The sequence below is a fragment of the Triticum aestivum genome, chromosome 2B (genome assembly GCF_018294505.1).
Source record: "Triticum aestivum cultivar Chinese Spring chromosome 2B, IWGSC CS RefSeq v2.1, whole genome shotgun sequence".
In the NCBI taxonomy this organism is placed as follows: domain Eukaryota; kingdom Viridiplantae; phylum Streptophyta; class Magnoliopsida; order Poales; family Poaceae; genus Triticum; species Triticum aestivum.
In genome coordinates, this window is record NC_057798.1 from 128,639,885 (window position 1) to 128,648,188 (window position 8,304).

The following is an 8,304-nucleotide window of genomic DNA, read 5'->3' on the forward strand; positions in this document are numbered from 1 at the left end:
TAACAAACGACAAAGAAGAAGAAAACAACGAAGAGGAGGTAAAATTCCACAACCCACTACACCCCACACCGGAAACTGATAATGGTAGGAAAGAAAGTGAACCAAAAAACTCATATTGTTTGAACTCCAGGTATCACAATCACTGCAAGACCAAGAGACAACCAATGTTGAAATTGAACCCCATAGTGAACCTCAAACAGACGAAGGAGTCACAGAACAGGAAGTTTGTGCACAAGAGATTTCCAGTGCCACGACATTGCAGATCACCATCACGAGTACAAAGGAGAAAACCCAAGACATCCAAGCCAATGAGGAACTAGAGACTGTTATACCTGGCAAAGAAACAGTCGATGCAGGCACAAATAACCCAGTCATCAACACAGAGGTAAAAAATCAACAACAAACCCTTTTCGAACCATTTATGATGTCTGAACTACGTAATACACCCCACCATCGCAATACAACAATTATAAGACATGTCTGACCCTTTTCTTTGAACAAATGCAGGAAACAAACAAGTACATTGATCTGGAAGATCAAGAAGCAGCGCAACCAAAGGAATCTGGAAAACACACAGAACTTCAAACAACAACATCTGAAGAGGTGAGGTTACAAACCTGAGGCACAAATGAACTTCAAACCATAATTTCAATTTTTTATTGAACAGGAAGAGGAAGCAAGCAAAAGAACTCGCATAAACATTGAACAAGAAAAAGTAGAGGACAGAACGAGACAAGGAGAAGCCGTAGTTCCAGCAGGAGACAGTCCTGCAAATCCAGAGAAAGAGGTCTTATAAAAAAATTGTAACTCAACAATCGGAGATGCACCCATTTCTTAAATACTTTTTCTGTTGGTGCAGGCACAAGAAGCTCAGGAGAGCACCAACAATCAAGACCATCAAACACAACCAGAGGAGCCCAATGAACAACCCAAACATGTTCATCAAACGGTAGACAATAATGCCACTGAAGACTAAGCCACCAAAAATTCAATCACCAAACAACAGCTATCAGAGTCAGCGCCAGGGTCAATGATTGAAAAGGTGAAGTTACGAAACTTGCAAGCATGAAATTATAAAATTGCCGCGTGCACAATTAAATAAACTCCAACCTACCACACCTGTACTTACTCCAATGCACTCTCACTTTGCCACCTCTATATTTGAACAACTGCAAGAAAAAAACAAGGTCACTGACGATGAACAAAAAGAAAGAGCAACAGAAGGACCCAAAAACATCACGTGGAGAACATGTAGAACAATCAGCAGTAACAAGTACATAGGTGAAAACACATAATACCTATGAATTATCTTATAGTTCAAAAATACACATTTCACATTTCACTACTTTCCTCAATCACAGAGAGAGGAGACAGATGAGGACAAGGAGGCCAAAGAAGAAAAACAAAATGTTCTTCAAACGGCAGACATCAACGTCAAAGAAGACCAAGCGCCAAAATATTCACTCACCAAAAAACCGCAGCAGAGACGGCAACAGCGACAATGACTGAAAAGGTAAAGTTACATAAGCTGATCCTCTGAAAGTATAAAATAGCTCTATTGAAGCTCAAATGCACTGCCACTTAGCCATCTGTGTGTTTCAAAAGATACAAGACAAAAACAATGGCAGCGGCGATGAACTCCAAAAGACAGAACAGGAAGATGCCCAAAAACCTCCACTCAACGAAGAACAAGCACAACAGTCAACAGCAGCAATGAGAACAGCAGCAGAGACAACAGAAACATCAACGACTGAGAAGGTAAAGTTACATAAGCTGATTCTACGAAAATATAAAGTAGATCCATGGTGTAAACTTACCACCTTTATGATTGAACAGCTGCAAGACAAAAACCATGACAGTGACGATGATCACCAAAACAAAGAACAAGACGGTACCCAAGAAACAACACCCAACGAAGAATAGGTGGAACTGTCAGCATCACCAACGACAGCTCAACAGGTGAAGTTGCACAAAATGTTTCCACAAAACAACAACTTAATGACAATCAAAATAGCTCAAAGCACGCACCAAACGCTTGACTATTTTCCCATAACAGCTGCTATAATTAAAATAAAGTAGCAAGTTAAATCATTTCAATGCTTTTTAAATGACAACACAGAGACACGAAGAAGGCAACCACGGAGATACAACCAATGAAGAAAGCACACAAATTGTTCCAGAGAAAGAACCAAAAACTATCGAAGAAAACCCTATGCCGTCGTACGATGCCAATTCCCCTTGCAGACAGGTCAGTGCCATCCAGGTCAAGACTGAAAAACAAGACGGAAAAAACCACCAGCAAGACATACCGGTTCACAAGAAAAAACATGATGCCAATAAAAGCACAGACGACTCAAATAAGGATGGATAATAAGCTGAACAAAAGGGTACAATGCAAAAAGAAGAACAAAACATGCCGCAGGAAGCAGAAGAAGAACAAGAAAGGAACAACACTCGACAGGACATATCTTCAAGCATAGAAGCAGGCAAGACAATAGAAACATAATTGCTATCTTGTGATCTTTGTGACTTGGAATTATTTATATTAAAATCAAAATCATCGCAGGCACAGTGGAGAAAGGTGGCAAATATAGCGATTCCGTCAACAAAGCCATCGAAGACCTGTACAACGCTGTATGCAAGCCATGGACAAAGAGAGAAATGTAAGTTCATGCAACTAACACAGAAAACATTCTTACACACGATCATTTTGACTGTATCATGTGTGAACCAAAACATTTTTCTAAATATACTTTGCAGGGATCAGCTTTTCATTACAACGAACAAGTTTGATGTAAATCTAGGACATGTCTCCGAAAGCTTCAAGGTCGGTAAATCAGTACGCACCGAAGCAATAGAGCCCATGCTTACAATCTTGAGAAAACAACTCAATGGCACACAGAGAAAGATTCTGTCGTTAAGCAACACTGTAAGTAAATATCACGGCAAAAGAATCACGTTTAAAACACTATATATGACTTTATAAATAGATAAACTTCCCTTATAGCTAAACTAACAAATTCCCTTTGTCTACCTGTAACGAAACAAGTAGTACTCAATAAGGGAAGCCGAGATGAAGATCCAATGTGCTACGAAAATAATGATCAACAACAGAATAGAAAAAAATTACTACCTGCAAGGCTTATATCATTTTTCAACATGAAAGAAGAAGAAAAACTACAAGATTATAACATGGTAAGGAGATCAGCTATTTCAAAAACAAAACACAATTTACGTATATGCTATGCAAAGTTCTCTTTTTATTTTATGTTTCTAAATATAAGAAGATTTCCAAATGTTTTCTTTTTATTTTGTGTTTTGCAGTTCCTTCTACCATGTTCGTTAAGCGGGTTTGAGCAAGACGAAACTATAAGTCATTACTTCACCATCACAGTTAACATGCAAAAACAACGTTTTGAACTCCTCGACTCTTCAACTGCATATCCAGGCACAATAGAATTCTTCAACAATGTAACCACCAAATTAATGAAAATCTGGAAGCACATAAGCACAGAGCTACAGCTTTCAGAAAAAAGCATCGACCATTACAAAAAGGTCAGACTGCAGGTGCCAATTCAAGAAGAAGACACGTAAGCACTTCCAACATCTTCACTTATTTCTTTTTTTTCAATACAACATTCAATACTACAATTGCTGAAATAATTCTGTTCTTTCGTCTTTTCAATACAACAATTACCACTACCATTGCTCAAACTTTTCTCTTCTTTCTGTTTCTTGAATGCAACAATCTTACCAATACCATTCATCTAAATGCAGAATGGACTGCGCATTCTACATGTACATGAACTTGAAGCAATACTCCAGTGATGGAACAACAATAACCTTAAAGCCAGAACAAGTATGAAAGTTGAGGAAAAGGGTTCTATATCAACTAATCAGCCAACACAGAGGGAATACAAAACTATCACTAATCAAGTGTACAACAGGTAAGTCTTTTCAGAAACTAAATCTTACAGTTTCGTAACACTAGAAGAAGTATTTTTTTAAATTATTGTTTTACAGATATGCTGAAATATGAAGTAGATATGGAAGAAAAAGAAATACAACAAGCAGAATGTTGCGTACTAGAAGAGTTTCTGCCAACTACCGGGCCAAAAGAACATATTATGCATCCGGCAACCACACAAGAGCATGAAGTTATTGATATATCCAGCAAACGCAAAGATATTATGGATGTCAGCAGCCACACCGTCGCCCAACAATCTTTCACTGTCCACGAACAAAATGATCCACCAATAGAACCAGATCAACCATCACCAGACGACAAGATACCACGCCATGCCGAAGAGGAAATAGACGAGCAAAATATCAACAACAATATCATGACCATAGAACAACTGGAACAAACATGCACTGATTTGAAAGAGGATGATAGAAGCAACGACGTACCAAATACACAACAACAGGTTTCCGAGCAGAAGAAATAGCATGTTCTTCTTCAAGAAGAAATAGCCTCAACAAGCAATTAGCAAGGCACCTCCAGCACCATCTCTTTAGACTTCCTAAAACCAAAAACAATGGAAAAGCAGGAAGAATTTGAAGAATTTCTTTCAAACCTTAACCCACTACAACTATAGGTGTACAACGACCATATAAAGATGGGCTCTAACTTTGATTTAATCAAAACATGGCTGACCGAGCATGAAAGCTATGAATTCAACAAAAATCCCAAGCCGTTTCTGACAATCTTGCAGCAAGAGTCAGGAGAACATTCAATGCCTCAATCAGCTGAGAACAGCTCAGACAAGAAAATCTCGGTCAAGAAAAGGCCGGTAAGCCTTCAAGAAGACTCCTTGGAGAAATCAAGATTCCTACATTTGTCCCAGGAGATTTCAAATTCATGAACAAAGCCAGAGCACTCCATGAATACCTATTCAGCAAAGAAGGACAGGACGAATGCGAAGAGTAAGTACTTTCTCTTCAATAAACAAAAAAACAAACAAATGTTGCCCCTTTTTAAACCAACCTAACTAATGTATAAACTTTTTCTGCTTGCAGTGTAAACGTATATATTAGCTCGAGCGACCCGATTGGATTACACGAAAACAAATAATGGCACAACTAATGAAAGGAGATAATGGACAGATGGAGGGCTCCATCGCAAATGCATTGTTCGACGAATGGACATCGCAACAACAATACAACACAACCGATAAAGCCATACTTCCCATAGAATTTGCAAACATATGAAGTCCATTTTGAGAAAAACACTTGCATCATTTCAGTGAATACAAAGATTGAACTAAAAAGTAGAAAAAATTTTGGTCGCAGGTCGTGCTCGGTGTTAAAACTGTAGACGAAGGAGGACTAGCAAAATTCAATGAGGAAGAAGCATTGAAAGAGTTTGTACCCCTTATAACAGGCAAGGAACTTTTAAAGAAGAAGCTGCTAAGTTAATAGAAATATAGAAACATAACTCATTCTTCCTACAGATTGCACATTCACATGTCATTTAATTCTCCTGACAAGAATTAACTTTTACTCACTCTGTCTCCAAACACTGCAGATTATGATACCTCACAACACAGATAAACACTACACACTATACGTGCTCAACAAGTACACGAACTCCATCGACATACTCACTGAATTACAAACACGGAGACAGAAAAAAAAACATGGAAAACACACCATAAGGACCACCAAGAACTGGTACGTCAATTCAACCTTGTTTCCTAGTTAGTTTTCCAATTCCTGCATTCCCTTTATTAATAGCAAAACCCAACAATAACACAGATTAAAAGGATGCACGCACTCATGAAGAAGCAGTACGGTGAAGTGGAGCTACAAGCCAACAGCGAACCAAACTGGTCGCGGATAGCACAAACACCTAGCAGAGTTTGCGTGCCAAAATAGCAGGGTACCCAATGCGGACACTTCATGGCTCAATTTACAAAATACTGGAATGGCATTGAACTCATAAAAGATGATGAGGATTTCAATGTAAGTGAATAGTACAAGAGCAACAATTTTAATTTTTACAAGCAACACTACTTGAATACTTCAATATCCGATAACCTCCATGCAGCAAAGCAACGTAGATGCCGAGTGGAAACTAGTGTTCCTTTTTACAGCCATATTTGGTGAAACAAACCAACTAAAGTGGGAGCAACTACCTGGAAGAATCAAAGAATTCAAACCAGAAACTTCAAAGTTCTTTTCCACCAAAAAAGGTAAGAAAATCATTTATACTTATCATCTTTTTTTTGTAATAACCTACAAATCACACGGTGTTCACCAACATCTTTCGTATCACAAGAGCTTACATATAACATATCTGCTTCCGTTAACTGAAATAGATGAAACAAAAAGGAAAAAAAGACAAAGCACCAGTCCATATCCAAAACATTCTCATTGCTTCCAACACACAAAGGAGGCGTCCGACCTCTTCCATCTAGTCATGAGCGACAGCTGGCAGGAGGAATACAAAAAGTGAGTTCTTTTCTATTGCACCTCAAAATAGTTGGACAGAGCCCAAAAATAATGTAAGAATATGTTTCTCACTAACCGTCACCTGTAAAATAATTTTATCTTGCCTGTCGCAACAAAACTATATTTAGACGCATCAGGGACAGTGAAAGCATGCAACTTACTGGACCCCAGCTAAAGGCAGTATTTGGTCCAAGACCAGTACAGACGAACAAACGACATCATATGGAAAAGAGGATCCTCAATGACATAGCAGAAATTTGGGAAAGCAGACAAGAATCAAAACAGAGTGGCAGAGTAATATTAGGCCCAAACTTTTCAGAGGTAAACTTTTAAAAAGCAAAATCTTGTGAACATTGCAACAACTACTCTTTTTATATTCTTACACGGCTCTTTTTTCTAACAGTTTTTTTCATCATAAATATTGTTTGCAGCATATATTGGATTTGAAGAAACACACAACTAGTATTACAAAATTTAAAAATGAATTGCAAAAAACAAAGAATCAGTTGGTTCCCATGTATCTCAAGGAAAATCAACGGAAAAAGCTCTCAACAGCAAACATGGTAACAACCTATTCTACCATGACAAAATCAGAAAATATGCGTTCTATTAAATTACTTTATATTAAACTGTCATCTAAGCAACAAGTTTTTTGTACGCAGATATTCATTCCAATGGAGAAGCATGACCGCTATGTACTATATGTGCTGGACAAATACAAACACAAAGTTCACATTATTGATCCTCGAGAAACAACTCACGAGGAATTTGAGAAAGAAAAGATAGACATCGACAAATTGACACCAAAAGAAGCAAGTCGAGTACTTCAGAAAAATGAAGATGCCAGAAAAGAAAGAGAAAGACAGTTTCAGGAATATCATGTTCATAAGACGGCAATCGTAAGCATTTATACATAACAATTTTTTCAGTTTTACAAGTTGCAATATTAAAACAATTAATTACAAAATACAATATTCCCAGGTACCTAGGTTTAAAGAAGTCTTCAACATCATACTAGGACAAACAATGAATGCCAGGGGTACAAGATGGCAGACTCATACCGTGCAAGATGTTCCAGTGGTAGAAAAGGGAGAATCAACATTTGCTGTTTTAAAGCTTGCATTCCTCTACAATGGTGAAAAGTTTGTCGAAGACCTGGAAGATTTGTCTGTAAGTTTATATATATTTACTTATAAACAACTTATATGCACAAACTCTAATAATATACTTCTCTTCTCGGCAAAATTTCACAGGATGAGGTCGAAGACTGGAGGGCAGAGGCAATGTACATTCTCTTAAATAGCGAGATGAATCAAGTCAAAGCTAGTGAAATGGGTGACAAGATTAGCAAGATCTTAAGGAAAAATGAAGACCAAAACTTTTGATTTAGCCCGCGAAGCTAATTCTATCTAGACGTGACAAAACAGTTTGTCAATAACTCACATTTATATGTAATGTAGTTAGAAATTGCGTGTTCATGTTTAAAAAAGAACTATTTCGACAACAGTGCGTCTTACATCATAAGAGAGCGCCAGTAAACTATAAACAACAATGCCTCTTCTTATTTGTACAACATCAGTGACTCCAAAAACGAACCCTTACGCGTGACTCTGGAAAGCACCGTCCCGTGCCTCCAGAGGCGACATGGCCTCGTGCCACCAAACCCTGGGTCACAATGCCTTCGGGCAATATCCACACACACACATACCCTTACGCGTGACTCTGGAAAGCACCATCCCGTGCCTCCAGAGACAAAGGCGACATGGACTCGTGCCACCAAACCCTAGGTCACCATGCCTCCGGGCAATATCCACACAAACACATACCCTTACGCGTGACTCTGGAAAGCAC